At 51.5% G+C, this 19,035-nt stretch overlaps 14 non-coding genes across 14 annotated transcripts; all 14 read left to right on the forward strand.

Moving 5' to 3' along the window:
* The first annotated feature begins 449 nt into the window (after nucleotides 1-449).
* Nucleotides 450-568, forward strand: LOC126356462 (5S ribosomal RNA). Its single transcript, XR_007565725.1, has one exon. It is a non-coding gene; the product is annotated as a 5S ribosomal RNA (ribosomal RNA).
* A 1,277-nt stretch (nucleotides 569-1,845) lies between these two features.
* On the forward strand, nucleotides 1,846-1,964 carry LOC126356463 (5S ribosomal RNA). Its single transcript, XR_007565726.1, has one exon. It is a non-coding gene; the product is annotated as a 5S ribosomal RNA (ribosomal RNA).
* Nucleotides 1,965-3,241: 1,277 nt separating this feature from the next.
* On the forward strand, nucleotides 3,242-3,360 carry LOC126356464 (5S ribosomal RNA). The gene has a single exon (XR_007565727.1). It is a non-coding gene; the product is annotated as a 5S ribosomal RNA (ribosomal RNA).
* A 1,276-nt stretch (nucleotides 3,361-4,636) lies between these two features.
* Nucleotides 4,637-4,755, forward strand: LOC126356465 (5S ribosomal RNA). Its single transcript, XR_007565728.1, has one exon. It is a non-coding gene; the product is annotated as a 5S ribosomal RNA (ribosomal RNA).
* Nucleotides 4,756-6,033: 1,278 nt separating this feature from the next.
* Nucleotides 6,034-6,152, forward strand: LOC126356372 (5S ribosomal RNA). The gene has a single exon (XR_007565638.1). It is a non-coding gene; the product is annotated as a 5S ribosomal RNA (ribosomal RNA).
* A 1,277-nt stretch (nucleotides 6,153-7,429) lies between these two features.
* LOC126356466 (5S ribosomal RNA) lies at nucleotides 7,430-7,548 on the forward strand. The gene has a single exon (XR_007565729.1). It is a non-coding gene; the product is annotated as a 5S ribosomal RNA (ribosomal RNA).
* Nucleotides 7,549-8,825: 1,277 nt separating this feature from the next.
* Nucleotides 8,826-8,944, forward strand: LOC126356467 (5S ribosomal RNA). The gene has a single exon (XR_007565730.1). It is a non-coding gene; the product is annotated as a 5S ribosomal RNA (ribosomal RNA).
* A 1,276-nt stretch (nucleotides 8,945-10,220) lies between these two features.
* Nucleotides 10,221-10,339, forward strand: LOC126356468 (5S ribosomal RNA). The gene has a single exon (XR_007565731.1). It is a non-coding gene; the product is annotated as a 5S ribosomal RNA (ribosomal RNA).
* Nucleotides 10,340-11,616: 1,277 nt separating this feature from the next.
* LOC126356469 (5S ribosomal RNA) lies at nucleotides 11,617-11,735 on the forward strand. Its single transcript, XR_007565732.1, has one exon. It is a non-coding gene; the product is annotated as a 5S ribosomal RNA (ribosomal RNA).
* A 1,276-nt stretch (nucleotides 11,736-13,011) lies between these two features.
* LOC126356471 (5S ribosomal RNA) lies at nucleotides 13,012-13,130 on the forward strand. The gene has a single exon (XR_007565734.1). It is a non-coding gene; the product is annotated as a 5S ribosomal RNA (ribosomal RNA).
* A 1,278-nt stretch (nucleotides 13,131-14,408) lies between these two features.
* Nucleotides 14,409-14,527, forward strand: LOC126356472 (5S ribosomal RNA). The gene has a single exon (XR_007565735.1). It is a non-coding gene; the product is annotated as a 5S ribosomal RNA (ribosomal RNA).
* A 1,279-nt stretch (nucleotides 14,528-15,806) lies between these two features.
* LOC126356474 (5S ribosomal RNA) lies at nucleotides 15,807-15,925 on the forward strand. The gene has a single exon (XR_007565736.1). It is a non-coding gene; the product is annotated as a 5S ribosomal RNA (ribosomal RNA).
* Nucleotides 15,926-17,205: 1,280 nt separating this feature from the next.
* On the forward strand, nucleotides 17,206-17,324 carry LOC126356475 (5S ribosomal RNA). The gene has a single exon (XR_007565737.1). It is a non-coding gene; the product is annotated as a 5S ribosomal RNA (ribosomal RNA).
* A 1,279-nt stretch (nucleotides 17,325-18,603) lies between these two features.
* Nucleotides 18,604-18,722, forward strand: LOC126356476 (5S ribosomal RNA). Its single transcript, XR_007565738.1, has one exon. It is a non-coding gene; the product is annotated as a 5S ribosomal RNA (ribosomal RNA).
* The last annotated feature ends 313 nt before the right edge of the window (nucleotides 18,723-19,035 follow it).

The raw sequence follows: 19,035 nt of genomic DNA on the forward strand, positions 1-19,035 counted from the left end.
TCATTACGGACCGCGACCCGAGCGGCAGCGAGCGGCAGTCGAGCAAAGTCGGGACAAGTCGGGACGGAAGGGGACAGCCGAGAATGCTCCGTGCGAATTACGCAAATATCTGGAAGCGCGACGCGTGTCAGGCAGGTGAGAACGCTTCCCTCGGTCCAGCAGGACACTGCCACACCCCGCGAGTCCCCAAGCCGCCCGGCCGCGCGCAAGCCCTGCGCCGGATAACGATAACAAGGTGCGTCTCCCGCGAGTGTCGGAGGCCGCACGAACCAAACGAATGACAGGCGGTGCAACGAGCAGCTGTGTTGTGCGTCCGACCCACGTGGCGGCGCGTCGCCTTCGAGGTGGAAGGACGTGCTTTGCGTCAAATGTGCCACCGAAAAAAGCGATTGCTTGTGTTAGGAGGAGAGGCGAAGCCTTCTTCTGCCGTGCAGCTACAGTATAACGACGCCAACGGCCATACCATGTTGAATACACCGGTTCTCGTCCGATCACCGAAGTTAAGCAACATCGGGCCCGGTTAGTACTTGGATGGGTGACCGCCTGGGAACACCGGGTGCTGTTGGCTCCTTCTCTCTTTTTAGATTGTACGTCACTACACCTGCCAGCCCTCTTTTCATACAAACTCTCAGGTGCGACAAAGATGCTTCCACAAGCATTTTAAACTACTGTATTAAACGTAAGATGCGAAATTACAGTAATGAACTCAGTTTGAACAAGAAAGCGCGGACGAAGAGTGCTAGGAACTCGTTGAAAATAACGAAACACTGCGAATCGACAGATGTGCTCTTGAAATGCGTCAGAGCCTACTGTTTTGTAGGAGCGCTAAATTCCAAAAACTAACTACATTAAAAAAAAAAAAAAACCTGTTCCTGTCCGACCACCGATGATAAGCAACAACGTTAGTATTCGGATCGGCGACCGCTTGGGAACTCTGGCTGTCTTCATTTCTTGCTTTCTTGTCGCTACCCCTGCCAGCCCTTTTTTCATGCTACCTTTCTCATGTGACAAAGATGCTTCCATACTGATTTTAAACTATCGTAAGATACGATATTAAGGAACTCAGTTTGAAAAGAGTGCGCCAAGGAAGACTTCCAAAGAGTCTCTGGAAATAACAAAACAGTATGAAGTGACAGAAATGTTGTGAAATACGTCAGGGCATATTGTTTTGTAGCAGTGCACAACGGCAAATTTGTAAACAAAAATTTACCTTTCGTCGCTACAAGAGAGGGATACTTTGTCCAACAGCCTGTGTCTTGTGTGCATGTTTTCGCACCTTTCCACGGCACGGCGCAGCACAGAGCTGCTCTGGTAGCTCCGAACGGACGCACACGGCGCCTCGGACACGCCGGTTCGGCCCGCGCCCATCTCGCAGATGTTTCTCGTGCTTGTGCTGTCATTACGGACCGCGACCCGAGCGGCAGCGAGCGGCAGTCGAGCAAAGTCGGGACAAGTCGGGACGGAAGGGGACAGCCGAGAATGCTCCGTGCGAATTACGCAAATATCTGGAAGCGCGACGCGTGTCAGGCAGGTGAGAACGCTTCCCTCGGTCCAGCAGGACACTGCCACACCCCGCGAGTCCCCAAGCCGCCCGGCCGCGCGCAAGCCCTGCGCCGGATAACGATAACAAGGTGCGTCTCCCGCGAGTGTCGGAGGCCGCACGAACCAAACGAATGACAGGCGGTGCAACGAGCAGCTGTGTTGTGCGTCCGACCCACGTGGCGGCGCGTCGCCTTCGAGGTGGAAGGACGTGCTTTGCGTCAAATGTGCCACCGAAAAAAGCGATTGCTTGTGTTAGGAGGAGAGGCGAAGCCTTCTTCTGCCGTGCAGCTACAGTATAACGACGCCAACGGCCATACCATGTTGAATACACCGGTTCTCGTCCGATCACCGAAGTTAAGCAACATCGGGCCCGGTTAGTACTTGGATGGGTGACCGCCTGGGAACACCGGGTGCTGTTGGCTCCTTCTCTCTTTTTAGATTGTACGTCACTACACCTGCCAGCCCTCTTTTCATACAAACTCTCAGGTGCGACAAAGATGCTTCCACAAGCATTTTAAACTACTGTATTAAACGTAAGATGCGAAATTACAGTAATGAACTCAGTTTGAACAAGAAAGCGCGGACGAAGAGTGCTAGGAACTCGTTGAAAATAACGAAACACTGCGAATCGACAGATGTGCTCTTGAAATGCGTCAGAGCCTACTGTTTTGTAGGAGCGCTAAATTCCAAAAACTAACTACATTAAAAAAAAAAAAAAACCTGTTCCTGTCCGACCACCGATGATAAGCAACAACGTTAGTATTCGGATCGGCGACCGCTTGGGAACTCTGGCTGTCTTCATTTCTTGCTTTCTTGTCGCTACCCCTGCCAGCCCTTTTTTCATGCTACCTTTCTCATGTGACAAAGATGCTTCCATACTGATTTTAAACTATCGTAAGATACGATATTAAGGAACTCAGTTTGAAAAGAGTGCGCCAAGGAAGACTTCCAAAGAGTCTCTGGAAATAACAAAACAGTATGAAGTGACAGAAATGTTGTGAAATACGTCAGGGCATATTGTTTTGTAGCAGTGCACAACGGCAAATTTGTAAACAAAAATTTACCTTTCGTCGCTACAAGAGAGGGATACTTTGTCCAACAGCCTGTGTCTTGTGTGCATGTTTTCGCACCTTTCCACGGCACGGCGCAGCACAGAGCTGCTCTGGTAGCTCCGAACGGACGCACACGGCGCCTCGGACACGCCGGTTCGGCCCGCGCCCATCTCGCAGATGTTTCTCGTGCTTGTGCTGTCATTACGGACCGCGACCCGAGCGGCAGCGAGCGGCAGTCGAGCAAAGTCGGGACAAGTCGGGACGGAAGGGGACAGCCGAGAATGCTCCGTGCGAATTACGCAAATATCTGGAAGCGCGACGCGTGTCAGGCAGGTGAGAACGCTTCCCTCGGTCCAGCAGGACACTGCCACACCCCGCGAGTCCCCAAGCCGCCCGGCCGCGCGCAAGCCCTGCGCCGGATAACGATAACAAGGTGCGTCTCCCGCGAGTGTCGGAGGCCGCACGAACCAAACGAATGACAGGCGGTGCAACGAGCAGCTGTGTTGTGCGTCCGACCCACGTGGCGGCGCGTCGCCTTCGAGGTGGAAGGACGTGCTTTGCGTCAAATGTGCCACCGAAAAAAGCGATTGCTTGTGTTAGGAGGAGAGGCGAAGCCTTCTTCTGCCGTGCAGCTACAGTATAACGACGCCAACGGCCATACCATGTTGAATACACCGGTTCTCGTCCGATCACCGAAGTTAAGCAACATCGGGCCCGGTTAGTACTTGGATGGGTGACCGCCTGGGAACACCGGGTGCTGTTGGCTCCTTCTCTCTTTTTAGATTGTACGTCACTACACCTGCCAGCCCTCTTTTCATACAAACTCTCAGGTGCGACAAAGATGCTTCCACAAGCATTTTAAACTACTGTATTAAACGTAAGATGCGAAATTACAGTAATGAACTCAGTTTGAACAAGAAAGCGCGGACGAAGAGTGCTAGGAACTCGTTGAAAATAACGAAACACTGCGAATCGACAGATGTGCTCTTGAAATGCGTCAGAGCCTACTGTTTTGTAGGAGCGCTAAATTCCAAAAACTAACTACATTAAAAAAAAAAAAAACCTGTTCCTGTCCGACCACCGATGATAAGCAACAACGTTAGTATTCGGATCGGCGACCGCTTGGGAACTCTGGCTGTCTTCATTTCTTGCTTTCTTGTCGCTACCCCTGCCAGCCCTTTTTTCATGCTACCTTTCTCATGTGACAAAGATGCTTCCATACTGATTTTAAACTATCGTAAGATACGATATTAAGGAACTCAGTTTGAAAAGAGTGCGCCAAGGAAGACTTCCAAAGAGTCTCTGGAAATAACAAAACAGTATGAAGTGACAGAAATGTTGTGAAATACGTCAGGGCATATTGTTTTGTAGCAGTGCACAACGGCAAATTTGTAAACAAAAATTTACCTTTCGTCGCTACAAGAGAGGGATACTTTGTCCAACAGCCTGTGTCTTGTGTGCATGTTTTCGCACCTTTCCACGGCACGGCGCAGCACAGAGCTGCTCTGGTAGCTCCGAACGGACGCACACGGCGCCTCGGACACGCCGGTTCGGCCCGCGCCCATCTCGCAGATGTTTCTCGTGCTTGTGCTGTCATTACGGACCGCGACCCGAGCGGCAGCGAGCGGCAGTCGAGCAAAGTCGGGACAAGTCGGGACGGAAGGGGACAGCCGAGAATGCTCCGTGCGAATTACGCAAATATCTGGAAGCGCGACGCGTGTCAGGCAGGTGAGAACGCTTCCCTCGGTCCAGCAGGACACTGCCACACCCCGCGAGTCCCCAAGCCGCCCGGCCGCGCGCAAGCCCTGCGCCGGATAACGATAACAAGGTGCGTCTCCCGCGAGTGTCGGAGGCCGCACGAACCAAACGAATGACAGGCGGTGCAACGAGCAGCTGTGTTGTGCGTCCGACCCACGTGGCGGCGCGTCGCCTTCGAGGTGGAAGGACGTGCTTTGCGTCAAATGTGCCACCGAAAAAAGCGATTGCTTGTGTTAGGAGGAGAGGCGAAGCCTTCTTCTGCCGTGCAGCTACAGTATAACGACGCCAACGGCCATACCATGTTGAATACACCGGTTCTCGTCCGATCACCGAAGTTAAGCAACATCGGGCCCGGTTAGTACTTGGATGGGTGACCGCCTGGGAACACCGGGTGCTGTTGGCTCCTTCTCTCTTTTTAGATTGTACGTCACTACACCTGCCAGCCCTCTTTTCATACAAACTCTCAGGTGCGACAAAGATGCTTCCACAAGCATTTTAAACTACTGTATTAAACGTAAGATGCGAAATTACAGTAATGAACTCAGTTTGAACAAGAAAGCGCGGACGAAGAGTGCTAGGAACTCGTTGAAAATAACGAAACACTGCGAATCGACAGATGTGCTCTTGAAATGCGTCAGAGCCTACTGTTTTGTAGGAGCGCTAAATTCCAAAAACTAACTACATTAAAAAAAAAAAAAAAACCTGTTCCTGTCCGACCACCGATGATAAGCAACAACGTTAGTATTCGGATCGGCGACCGCTTGGGAACTCTGGCTGTCTTCATTTCTTGCTTTCTTGTCGCTACCCCTGCCAGCCCTTTTTTCATGCTACCTTTCTCATGTGACAAAGATGCTTCCATACTGATTTTAAACTATCGTAAGATACGATATTAAGGAACTCAGTTTGAAAAGAGTGCGCCAAGGAAGACTTCCAAAGAGTCTCTGGAAATAACAAAACAGTATGAAGTGACAGAAATGTTGTGAAATACGTCAGGGCATATTGTTTTGTAGCAGTGCACAACGGCAAATTTGTAAACAAAAATTTACCTTTCGTCGCTACAAGAGAGGGATACTTTGTCCAACAGCCTGTGTCTTGTGTGCATGTTTTCGCACCTTTCCACGGCACGGCGCAGCACAGAGCTGCTCTGGTAGCTCCGAACGGACGCACACGGCGCCTCGGACACGCCGGTTCGGCCCGCGCCCATCTCGCAGATGTTTCTCGTGCTTGTGCTGTCATTACGGACCGCGACCCGAGCGGCAGCGAGCGGCAGTCGAGCAAAGTCGGGACAAGTCGGGACGGAAGGGGACAGCCGAGAATGCTCCGTGCGAATTACGCAAATATCTGGAAGCGCGACGCGTGTCAGGCAGGTGAGAACGCTTCCCTCGGTCCAGCAGGACACTGCCACACCCCGCGAGTCCCCAAGCCGCCCGGCCGCGCGCAAGCCCTGCGCCGGATAACGATAACAAGGTGCGTCTCCCGCGAGTGTCGGAGGCCGCACGAACCAAACGAATGACAGGCGGTGCAACGAGCAGCTGTGTTGTGCGTCCGACCCACGTGGCGGCGCGTCGCCTTCGAGGTGGAAGGACGTGCTTTGCGTCAAATGTGCCACCGAAAAAAGCGATTGCTTGTGTTAGGAGGAGAGGCGAAGCCTTCTTCTGCCGTGCAGCTACAGTATAACGACGCCAACGGCCATACCATGTTGAATACACCGGTTCCCGTCCGATCACCGAAGTTAAGCAACATCGGGCCCGGTTAGTACTTGGATGGGTGACCGCCTGGGAACACCGGGTGCTGTTGGCTCCTTCTCTCTTTTTAGATTGTACGTCACTACACCTGCCAGCCCTCTTTTCATACAAACTCTCAGGTGCGACAAAGATGCTTCCACAAGCATTTTAAACTACTGTATTAAACGTAAGATGCGAAATTACAGTAATGAACTCAGTTTGAACAAGAAAGCGCGGACGAAGAGTGCTAGGAACTCGTTGAAAATAACGAAACACTGCGAATCGACAGATGTGCTCTTGAAATGCGTCAGAGCCTACTGTTTTGTAGGAGCGCTAAATTCCAAAAACTAACTACATTAAAAAAAAAAAAAAACCTGTTCCTGTCCGACCACCGATGATAAGCAACAACGTTAGTATTCGGATCGGCGACCGCTTGGGAACTCTGGCTGTCTTCATTTCTTGCTTTCTTGTCGCTACCCCTGCCAGCCCTTTTTTCATGCTACCTTTCTCATGTGACAAAGATGCTTCCATACTGATTTTAAACTATCGTAAGATACGATATTAAGGAACTCAGTTTGAAAAGAGTGCGCCAAGGAAGACTTCCAAAGAGTCTCTGGAAATAACAAAACAGTATGAAGTGACAGAAATGTTGTGAAATACGTCAGGGCATATTGTTTTGTAGCAGTGCACAACGGCAAATTTGTAAACAAAAATTTACCTTTCGTCGCTACAAGAGAGGGATACTTTGTCCAACAGCCTGTGTCTTGTGTGCATGTTTTCGCACCTTTCCACGGCACGGCGCAGCACAGAGCTGCTCTGGTAGCTCCGAACGGACGCACACGGCGCCTCGGACACGCCGGTTCGGCCCGCGCCCATCTCGCAGATGTTTCTCGTGCTTGTGCTGTCATTACGGACCGCGACCCGAGCGGCAGCGAGCGGCAGTCGAGCAAAGTCGGGACAAGTCGGGACGGAAGGGGACAGCCGAGAATGCTCCGTGCGAATTACGCAAATATCTGGAAGCGCGACGCGTGTCAGGCAGGTGAGAACGCTTCCCTCGGTCCAGCAGGACACTGCCACACCCCGCGAGTCCCCAAGCCGCCCGGCCGCGCGCAAGCCCTGCGCCGGATAACGATAACAAGGTGCGTCTCCCGCGAGTGTCGGAGGCCGCACGAACCAAACGAATGACAGGCGGTGCAACGAGCAGCTGTGTTGTGCGTCCGACCCACGTGGCGGCGCGTCGCCTTCGAGGTGGAAGGACGTGCTTTGCGTCAAATGTGCCACCGAAAAAAGCGATTGCTTGTGTTAGGAGGAGAGGCGAAGCCTTCTTCTGCCGTGCAGCTACAGTATAACGACGCCAACGGCCATACCATGTTGAATACACCGGTTCTCGTCCGATCACCGAAGTTAAGCAACATCGGGCCCGGTTAGTACTTGGATGGGTGACCGCCTGGGAACACCGGGTGCTGTTGGCTCCTTCTCTCTTTTTAGATTGTACGTCACTACACCTGCCAGCCCTCTTTTCATACAAACTCTCAGGTGCGACAAAGATGCTTCCACAAGCATTTTAAACTACTGTATTAAACGTAAGATGCGAAATTACAGTAATGAACTCAGTTTGAACAAGAAAGCGCGGACGAAGAGTGCTAGGAACTCGTTGAAAATAACGAAACACTGCGAATCGACAGATGTGCTCTTGAAATGCGTCAGAGCCTACTGTTTTGTAGGAGCGCTAAATTCCAAAAACTAACTACATTAAAAAAAAAAAAAAACCTGTTCCTGTCCGACCACCGATGATAAGCAACAACGTTAGTATTCGGATCGGCGACCGCTTGGGAACTCTGGCTGTCTTCATTTCTTGCTTTCTTGTCGCTACCCCTGCCAGCCCTTTTTTCATGCTACCTTTCTCATGTGACAAAGATGCTTCCATACTGATTTTAAACTATCGTAAGATACGATATTAAGGAACTCAGTTTGAAAAGAGTGCGCCAAGGAAGACTTCCAAAGAGTCTCTGGAAATAACAAAACAGTATGAAGTGACAGAAATGTTGTGAAATACGTCAGGGCATATTGTTTTGTAGCAGTGCACAACGGCAAATTTGTAAACAAAAATTTACCTTTCGTCGCTACAAGAGAGGGATACTTTGTCCAACAGCCTGTGTCTTGTGTGCATGTTTTCGCACCTTTCCACGGCACGGCGCAGCACAGAGCTGCTCTGGTAGCTCCGAACGGACGCACACGGCGCCTCGGACACGCCGGTTCGGCCCGCGCCCATCTCGCAGATGTTTCTCGTGCTTGTGCTGTCATTACGGACCGCGACCCGAGCGGCAGCGAGCGGCAGTCGAGCAAAGTCGGGACAAGTCGGGACGGAAGGGGACAGCCGAGAATGCTCCGTGCGAATTACGCAAATATCTGGAAGCGCGACGCGTGTCAGGCAGGTGAGAACGCTTCCCTCGGTCCAGCAGGACACTGCCACACCCCGCGAGTCCCCAAGCCGCCCGGCCGCGCGCAAGCCCTGCGCCGGATAACGATAACAAGGTGCGTCTCCCGCGAGTGTCGGAGGCCGCACGAACCAAACGAATGACAGGCGGTGCAACGAGCAGCTGTGTTGTGCGTCCGACCCACGTGGCGGCGCGTCGCCTTCGAGGTGGAAGGACGTGCTTTGCGTCAAATGTGCCACCGAAAAAAGCGATTGCTTGTGTTAGGAGGAGAGGCGAAGCCTTCTTCTGCCGTGCAGCTACAGTATAACGACGCCAACGGCCATACCATGTTGAATACACCGGTTCTCGTCCGATCACCGAAGTTAAGCAACATCGGGCCCGGTTAGTACTTGGATGGGTGACCGCCTGGGAACACCGGGTGCTGTTGGCTCCTTCTCTCTTTTTAGATTGTACGTCACTACACCTGCCAGCCCTCTTTTCATACAAACTCTCAGGTGCGACAAAGATGCTTCCACAAGCATTTTAAACTACTGTATTAAACGTAAGATGCGAAATTACAGTAATGAACTCAGTTTGAACAAGAAAGCGCGGACGAAGAGTGCTAGGAACTCGTTGAAAATAACGAAACACTGCGAATCGACAGATGTGCTCTTGAAATGCGTCAGAGCCTACTGTTTTGTAGGAGCGCTAAATTCCAAAAACTAACTACATTAAAAAAAAAAAAAACCTGTTCCTGTCCGACCACCGATGATAAGCAACAACGTTAGTATTCGGATCGGCGACCGCTTGGGAACTCTGGCTGTCTTCATTTCTTGCTTTCTTGTCGCTACCCCTGCCAGCCCTTTTTTCATGCTACCTTTCTCATGTGACAAAGATGCTTCCATACTGATTTTAAACTATCGTAAGATACGATATTAAGGAACTCAGTTTGAAAAGAGTGCGCCAAGGAAGACTTCCAAAGAGTCTCTGGAAATAACAAAACAGTATGAAGTGACAGAAATGTTGTGAAATACGTCAGGGCATATTGTTTTGTAGCAGTGCACAACGGCAAATTTGTAAACAAAAATTTACCTTTCGTCGCTACAAGAGAGGGATACTTTGTCCAACAGCCTGTGTCTTGTGTGCATGTTTTCGCACCTTTCCACGGCACGGCGCAGCACAGAGCTGCTCTGGTAGCTCCGAACGGACGCACACGGCGCCTCGGACACGCCGGTTCGGCCCGCGCCCATCTCGCAGATGTTTCTCGTGCTTGTGCTGTCATTACGGACCGCGACCCGAGCGGCAGCGAGCGGCAGTCGAGCAAAGTCGGGACAAGTCGGGACGGAAGGGGACAGCCGAGAATGCACCGTGCGAATTACGCAAATATCTGGAAGCGCGACGCGTGTCAGGCAGGTGAGAACGCTTCCCTCGGTCCAGCAGGACACTGCCACACCCCGCGAGTCCCCAAGCCGCCCGGCCGCGCGCAAGCCCTGCGCCGGATAACGATAACAAGGTGCGTCTCCCGCGAGTGTCGGAGGCCGCACGAACCAAACGAATGACAGGCGGTGCAACGAGCAGCTGTGTTGTGCGTCCGACCCACGTGGCGGCGCGTCGCCTTCGAGGTGGAAGGACGTGCTTTGCGTCAAATGTGCCACCGAAAAAAGCGATTGCTTGTGTTAGGAGTAGAGGCGAAGCCTTTTTCTGCCGTGCAGCTACAGTATAACGACGCCAACGGCCATACCATGTTGAATACACCGGTTCTCGTCCGATCACCGAAGTTAAGCAACATCGGGCCCGGTTAGTACTTGGATGGGTGACCGCCTGGGAACACCGGGTGCTGTTGGCTCCTTCTCTCTTTTTAGATTGTACGTCACTACACCTGCCAGCCCTCTTTTCATACAAACTCTCAGGTGCGACAAAGATGCTTCCACAAGCATTTTAAACTACTGTATTAAACGTAAGATGCGAAATTACAGTAATGAACTCAGTTTGAACAAGAAAGCGCGGACGAAGAGTGCTAGGAACTCGTTGAAAATAACGAAACACTGCGAATCGACAGATGTGCTCTTGAAATGCGTCAGAGCCTACTGTTTTGTAGGAGCGCTAAATTCCAAAAACTAACTACATTAAAAAAAAAAAAAAACCTGTTCCTGTCCGACCACCGATGATAAGCAACAACGTTAGTATTCGGATCGGCGACCGCTTGGGAACTCTGGCTGTCTTCATTTCTTGCTTTCTTGTCGCTACCCCTGCCAGCCCTTTTTTCATGCTACCTTTCTCATGTGACAAAGATGCTTCCATACTGATTTTAAACTATCGTAAGATACGATATTAAGGAACTCAGTTTGAAAAGAGTGCGCCAAGGAAGACTTCCAAAGAGTCTCTGGAAATAACAAAACAGTATGAAGTGACAGAAATGTTGTGAAATACGTCAGGGCATATTGTTTTGTAGCAGTGCACAACGGCAAATTTGTAAACAAAAATTTACCTTTCGTCGCTACAAGAGAGGGATACTTTGTCCAACAGCCTGTGTCTTGTGTGCATGTTTTCGCACCTTTCCACGGCACGGCGCAGCACAGAGCTGCTCTGGTAGCTCCGAACGGACGCACACGGCGCCTCGGACACGCCGGTTCGGCCCGCGCCCATCTCGCAGATGTTTCTCGTGCTTGTGCTGTCATTACGGACCGCGACCCGAGCGGCAGCGAGCGGCAGTCGAGCAAAGTCGGGACAAGTCGGGACGGAAGGGGACAGCCGAGAATGCTCCGTGCGAATTACGCAAATATCTGGAAGCGCGACGCGTGTCAGGCAGGTGAGAACGCTTCCCTCGGTCCAGCAGGACACTGCCACACCCCGCGAGTCCCCAAGCCGCCCGGCCGCGCGCAAGCCCTGCGCCGGATAACGATAACAAGGTGCGTCTCCCGCGAGTGTCGGAGGCCGCACGAACCAAACGAATGACAGGCGGTGCAACGAGCAGCTGTGTTGTGCGTCCGACCCACGTGGCGGCGCGTCGCCTTCGAGGTGGAAGGACGTGCTTTGCGTCAAATGTGCCACCGAAAAAAGCGATTGCTTGTGTTAGGAGGAGAGGCGAAGCCTTCTTCTGCCGTGCAGCTACAGTATAACGACGCCAACGGCCATACCATGTTGAATACACCGGTTCTCGTCCGATCACCGAAGTTAAGCAACATCGGGCCCGGTTAGTACTTGGATGGGTGACCGCCTGGGAACACCGGGTGCTGTTGGCTCCTTCTCTCTTTTTAGATTGTACGTCACTACACCTGCCAGCCCTCTTTTCATACAAACTCTCAGGTGCGACAAAGATGCTTCCACAAGCATTTTAAACTACTGTATTAAACGTAAGATGCGAAATTACAGTAATGAACTCAGTTTGAACAAGAAAGCGCGGACGAAGAGTGCTAGGAACTCGTTGAAAATAACGAAACACTGCGAATCGACAGATGTGCTCTTGAAATGCGTCAGAGCCTACTGTTTTGTAGGAGCGCTAAATTCCAAAAACTAACTACATTAAAAAAAAAAAAAACCTGTTCCTGTCCGACCACCGATGATAAGCAACAACGTTAGTATTCGGATCGGCGACCGCTTGGGAACTCTGGCTGTCTTCATTTCTTGCTTTCTTGTCGCTACCCCTGCCAGCCCTTTTTTCATGCTACCTTTCTCATGTGACAAAGATGCTTCCATACTGATTTTAAACTATCGTAAGATACGATATTAAGGAACTCAGTTTGAAAAGAGTGCGCCAAGGAAGACTTCCAAAGAGTCTCTGGAAATAACAAAACAGTATGAAGTGACAGAAATGTTGTGAAATACGTCAGGGCATATTGTTTTGTAGCAGTGCACAACGGCAAATTTGTAAACAAAAATTTACCTTTCGTCGCTACAAGAGAGGGATACTTTGTCCAACAGCCTGTGTCTTGTGTGCATGTTTTCGCACCTTTCCACGGCACGGCGCAGCACAGAGCTGCTCTGGTAGCTCCGAACGGACGCACACGGCGCCTCGGACACGCCGGTTCGGCCCGCGCCCATCTCGCAGATGTTTCTCGTGCTTGTGCTGTCATTACGGACCGCGACCCGAGCGGCAGCGAGCGGCAGTCGAGCAAAGTCGGGACAAGTCGGGACGGAAGGGGACAGCCGAGAATGCACCGTGCGAATTACGCAAATATCTGGAAGCGCGACGCGTGTCAGGCAGGTGAGAACGCTTCCCTCGGTCCAGCAGGACACTGCCACACCCCGCGAGTCCCCAAGCCGCCCGGCCGCGCGCAAGCCCTGCGCCGGATAACGATAACAAGGTGCGTCTCCCGCGAGTGTCGGAGGCCGCACGAACCAAACGAATGACAGGCGGTGCAACGAGCAGCTGTGTTGTGCGTCCGACCCACGTGGCGGCGCGTCGCCTTCGAGGTGGAAGGACGTGCTTTGCGTCAAATGTGCCACCGAAAAAAGCGATTGCTTGTGTTAGGAGGAGAGGCGAAGCCTTCTTCTGCCGTGCAGCTACAGTATAACGACGCCAACGGCCATACCATGTTGAATACACCGGTTCTCGTCCGATCACCGAAGTTAAGCAACATCGGGCCCGGTTAGTACTTGGATGGGTGACCGCCTGGGAACACCGGGTGCTGTTGGCTCCTTCTCTCTTTTTAGATTGTACGTCACTACACCTGCCAGCCCTCTTTTCATACAAACTCTCAGGTGCGACAAAGATGCTTCCACAAGCATTTTAAACTACTGTATTAAACGTAAGATGCGAAATTACAGTAATGAACTCAGTTTGAACAAGAAAGCGCGGACGAAGAGTGCTAGGAACTCGTTGAAAATAACGAAACACTGCGAATCGACAGATGTGCTCTTGAAATGCGTCAGAGCCTACTGTTTTGTAGGAGCGCTAAATTCCAAAAACTAACTACATTAAAAAAAAAAAAAAAACCTGTTCCTGTCCGACCACCGATGATAAGCAACAACGTTAGTATTCGGATCGGCGACCGCTTGGGAACTCTGGCTGTCTTCATTTCTTGCTTTCTTGTCGCTACCCCTGCCAGCCCTTTTTTCATGCTACCTTTCTCATGTGACAAAGATGCTTCCATACTGATTTTAAACTATCGTAAGATACGATATTAAGGAACTCAGTTTGAAAAGAGTGCGCCAAGGAAGACTTCCAAAGAGTCTCTGGAAATAACAAAACAGTATGAAGTGACAGAAATGTTGTGAAATACGTCAGGGCATATTGTTTTGTAGCAGTGCACAACGGCAAATTTGTAAACAAAAATTTACCTTTCGTCGCTACAAGAGAGGGATACTTTGTCCAACAGCCTGTGTCTTGTGTGCATGTTTTCGCACCTTTCCACGGCACGGCGCAGCACAGAGCTGCTCTGGTAGCTCCGAACGGACGCACACGGCGCCTCGGACACGCCGGTTCGGCCCGCGCCCATCTCGCAGATGTTTCTCGTGCTTGTGCTGTCATTACGGACCGCGACCCGAGCGGCAGCGAGCGGCAGTCGAGCAAAGTCGGGACAAGTCGGGACGGAAGGGGACAGCCGAGAATGCACCGTGCGAATTACGCAAATATCTGGAAGCGCGACGCGTGTCAGGCAGGTGAGAACGCTTCCCTCGGTCCAGCAGGACACTGCCACACCCCGCGAGTCCCCAAGCCGCCCGGCCGCGCGCAAGCCCTGCGCCGGATAACGATAACAAGGTGCGTCTCCCGCGAGTGTCGGAGGCCGCACGAACCAAACGAATGACAGGCGGTGCAACGAGCAGCTGTGTTGTGCGTCCGACCCACGTGGCGGCGCGTCGCCTTCGAGGTGGAAGGACGTGCTTTGCGTCAAATGTGCCACCGAAAAAAGCGATTGCTTGTGTTAGGAGGAGAGGCGAAGCCTTCTTCTGCCGTGCAGCTACAGTATAACGACGCCAACGGCCATACCATGTTGAATACACCGGTTCTCGTCCGATCACCGAAGTTAAGCAACATCGGGCCCGGTTAGTACTTGGATGGGTGACCGCCTGGGAACACCGGGTGCTGTTGGCTCCTTCTCTCTTTTTAGATTGTACGTCACTACACCTGCCAGCCCTCTTTTCATACAAACTCTCAGGTGCGACAAAGATGCTTCCACAAGCATTTTAAACTACTGTATTAAACGTAAGATGCGAAATTACAGTAATGAACTCAGTTTGAACAAGAAAGCGCGGACGAAGAGTGCTAGGAACTCGTTGAAAATAACGAAACACTGCGAATCGACAGATGTGCTCTTGAAATGCGTCAGAGCCTACTGTTTTGTAGGAGCGCTAAATTCCAAAAACTAACTACATTAAAAAAAAAAAAAAAAACCTGTTCCTGTCCGACCACCGATGATAAGCAACAACGTTAGTATTCGGATCGGCGACCGCTTGGGAACTCTGGCTGTCTTCATTTCTTGCTTTCTTGTCGCTACCCCTGCCAGCCCTTTTTTCATGCTACCTTTCTCATGTGACAAAGATGCTTCCATACTGATTTTAAACTATCGTAAGATACGATATTAAGGAACTCAGTTTGAAAAGAGTGCGCCAAGGAAGACTTCCAAAGAGTCTCTGGAAATAACAAAACAGTATGAAGTGACAGAAATGTTGTGAAATACGTCAGGGCATATTGTTTTGTAGCAGTGCACAACGGCAAATTTGTAAACAAAAATTTACCTTTCGTCGCTACAAGAGAGGGATACTTTGTCCAACAGCCTGTGTCTTGTGTGCATGTTTTCGCACCTTTCCACGGCACGGCGCAGCACAGAGCTGCTCTGGTAGCTCCGAACGGACGCACACGGCGCCTCGGACACGCCGGTTCGGCCCGCGCCCATCTCGCAGATGTTTCTCGTGCTTGTGCTGTCATTACGGACCGCGACCCGAGCGGCAGCGAGCGGCAGTCGAGCAAAGTCGGGACAAGTCGGGACGGAAGGGGACAGCCGAGAATGCTCCGTGCGAATTACGCAAATATCTGGAAGCGCGACGCGTGTCAGGCAGGTGAGAACGCTTCCCTCGGTCCAGCAGGACACTGCCACACCCCGCGAGTCCCCAAGCCGCCCGGCCGCGCGCAAGCCCTGCGCCGGATAACGATAACAAGGTGCGTCTCCCGCGAGTGTCGGAGGCCGCACGAACCAAACGAATGACAGGCGGTGCAACGAGCAGCTGTGTTGTGCGTCCGACCCACGTGGCGGCGCGTCGCCTTCGAGGTGGAAGGACGTGCTTTGCGTCAAATGTGCCACCGAAAAAAGCGATTGCTTGTGTTAGGAGGAGAGGCGAAGCCTTCTTCTGCCGTGCAGCTACAGTATAACGACGCCAACGGCCATACCATGTTGAATACACCGGTTCTCGTCCGATCACCGAAGTTAAGCAACATCGGGCCCGGTTAGTACTTGGATGGGTGACCGCCTGGGAACACCGGGTGCTGTTGGCTCCTTCTCTCTTTTTAGATTGTACGTCACTACACCTGCCAGCCCTCTTTTCATACAAACTCTCAGGTGCGACAAAGATGCTTCCACAAGCATTTTAAACTACTGTATTAAACGTAAGATGCGAAATTACAGTAATGAACTCAGTTTGAACAAGAAAGCGCGGACGAAGAGTGCTAGGAACTCGTTGAAAATAACGAAACACTGCGAATCGACAGATGTGCTCTTGAAATGCGTCAGAGCCTACTGTTTTGTAGGAGCGCTAAATTCCAAAAACTAACTACATTAAAAAAAAAAAAAAAAAACCTGTTCCTGTCCGACCACCGATGATAAGCAACAACGTTAGTATTCGGATCGGCGACCGCTTGGGAACTCTGGCTGTCTTCATTTCTTGCTTTCTTGTCGCTACCCCTGCCAGCCCTTTTTTCATGCTACCTTTCTCATGTGACAAAGATGCTTCCATACTGATTTTAAACTATCGTAAGATACGATATTAAGGAACTCAGTTTGAAAAGAGTGCGCCAAGGAAGACTTCCAAAGAGTCTCTGGAAATAACAAAACAGTATGAAGTGACAGAAATGTTGTGAAATACGTCAGGGCATATTGTTTTGTAGCAGTGCACAACGGCAAATTTGTAAACAAAAATTTACCTTTCGTCGCTACAAGAGAGGGATACTTTGTCCAACAGCCTGTGTCTTGTGTGCATGTTTTCGCACCTTTCCACGGCACGGCGCAGCACAGAGCTGCTCTGGTAGCTCCGAACGGACGCACACGGCGCCTCGGACACGCCGGTTCGGCCCGCGCCCATCTCGCAGATGTTTCTCGTGCTTGTGCTGTCATTACGGACCGCGACCCGAGCGGCAGCGAGCGGCAGTCGAGCAAAGTCGGGACAAGTCGGGACGGAAGGGGACAGCCGAGAATGCACCGTGCGAATTACGCAAATATCTGGAAGCGCGACGCGTGTCAGGCAGGTGAGAACGCTTCCCTCGGTCCAGCAGGACACTGCCACACCCCGCGAGTCCCCAAGCCGCCCGGCCGCGCGCAAGCCCTGCGCCGGATAACGATAACAAGGTGCGTCTCCCGCGAGTGTCGGAGGCCGCACGAACCAAACGAATGACAGGCGGTGCAACGAGCAGCTGTGTTGTGCGTCCGACCCACGTGGCGGCGCGTCGCCTTCGAGGTGGAAGGACGTGCTTTGCGTCAAATGTGCCACCGAAAAAAGCGATTGCTTGTGTTAGGAGGAGAGGCGAAGCCTTCTTCTGCCGTGCAGCTACAGTATAACGACGCCAACGGCCATACCATGTTGAATACACCGGTTCTCGTCCGATCACCGAAGTTAAGCAACATCGGGCCCGGTTAGTACTTGGATGGGTGACCGCCTGGGAACACCGGGTGCTGTTGGCTCCTTCTCTCTTTTTAGATTGTACGTCACTACACCTGCCAGCCCTCTTTTCATACAAACTCTCAGGTGCGACAAAGATGCTTCCACAAGCATTTTAAACTACTGTATTAAACGTAAGATGCGAAATTACAGTAATGAACTCAGTTTGAACAAGAAAGCGCGGACGAAGAGTGCTAGGAACTCGTTGAAAATAACGAAACACTGCGAATCGACAGATGTGCTCTTGAAATGCGTCAGAGCCTACTGTTTTGTAGGAGCGCTAAATTCCAAAAACTAACTACATTAAAAAAAAAAAAAAAAACCTGTTCCTGTCCGACCACCGATGATAAGCAACAACGTTAGTATTCGGATCGGCGACCGCTTGGGAACTCTGGCTGTCTTCATTTCTTGCTTTCTTGTCGCTACCCCTGCCAGCCCTTTTTTCATGCTACCTTTCTCATGTGACAAAGATGCTTCCATACTGATTTTAAACTATCGTAAGATACGATATTAAGGAACTCAGTTTGAAAAGAGTGCGCCAAGGAAGACTTCCAAAGAGTCTCTGGAAATAACAAAACAGTATGAAGTGACAGAAATGTTGTGAAATACGTCAGGGCATATTGTTTTGTAGCAGTGCACAACGGCAAATTTGTAAACAAAAATTTACCTTTCGTCGCTACAAGAGAGGGATACTTTGTCCAACAGCCTGTGTCTTGTGTGCATGTTTTCGCACCTTTCCACGGCACGGCGCAGCACAGAGCTGCTCTGGTAGCTCCGAACGGACGCACACGGCGCCTCGGACACGCCGGTTCGGCCCGCGCCCATCTCGCAGATGTTTCTCGTGCTTGTGCTGTCATTACGGACCGCGACCCGAGCGGCAGCGAGCGGCAGTCGAGCAAAGTCGGGACAAGTCGGGACGGAAGGGGACAGCCGAGAATGCTCCGTGCGAATTACGCAAATATCTGGAAGCGCGACGCGTGTCAGGCAGGTGAGAACGCTTCCCTCGGTCCAGCAGGACACTGCCACACCCCGCGAGTCCCCAAGCCGCCCGGCCGCGCGCAAGCCCTGCGCCGGATAACGATAACAAGGTGCGTCTCCCGCGAGTGTCGGAGGCCGCACGAACCAAACGAATGACAGGCGGTGCAACGAGCAGCTGTGTTGTGCGTCCGACCCACGTGGCGGCGCGTCGCCTTCGAGGTGGAAGGACGTGCTTTGCGTCAAATGTGCCACCGAAAAAAGCGATTGCTTGTGTTAGGAGGAGAGGCGAAGCCTTCTTCTGCCGTGCAGCTACAGTATAACGACGCCAACGGCCATACCATGTTGAATACACCGGTTCTCGTCCGATCACCGAAGTTAAGCAACATCGGGCCCGGTTAGTACTTGGATGGGTGACCGCCTGGGAACACCGGGTGCTGTTGGCTCCTTCTCTCTTTTTAGATTGTACGTCACTACACCTGCCAGCCCTCTTTTCATACAAACTCTCAGGTGCGACAAAGATGCTTCCACAAGCATTTTAAACTACTGTATTAAACGTAAGATGCGAAATTACAGTAATGAACTCAGTTTGAACAAGAAAGCGCGGACGAAGAGTGCTAGGAACTCGTTGAAAATAACGAAACACTGCGAATCGACAGATGTGCTCTTGAAATGCGTCAGAGCCTACTGTTTTGTAGGAGCGCTAAATTCCAAAAACTAACTACATTAAAAAAAAAAAAAAAACCTGTTCCTGTCCGA

The sequence above is a fragment of the Schistocerca gregaria genome, chromosome 3 (assembly GCF_023897955.1).
Source record: "Schistocerca gregaria isolate iqSchGreg1 chromosome 3, iqSchGreg1.2, whole genome shotgun sequence".
NCBI lineage: Eukaryota > Metazoa > Arthropoda > Insecta > Orthoptera > Acrididae > Schistocerca > Schistocerca gregaria.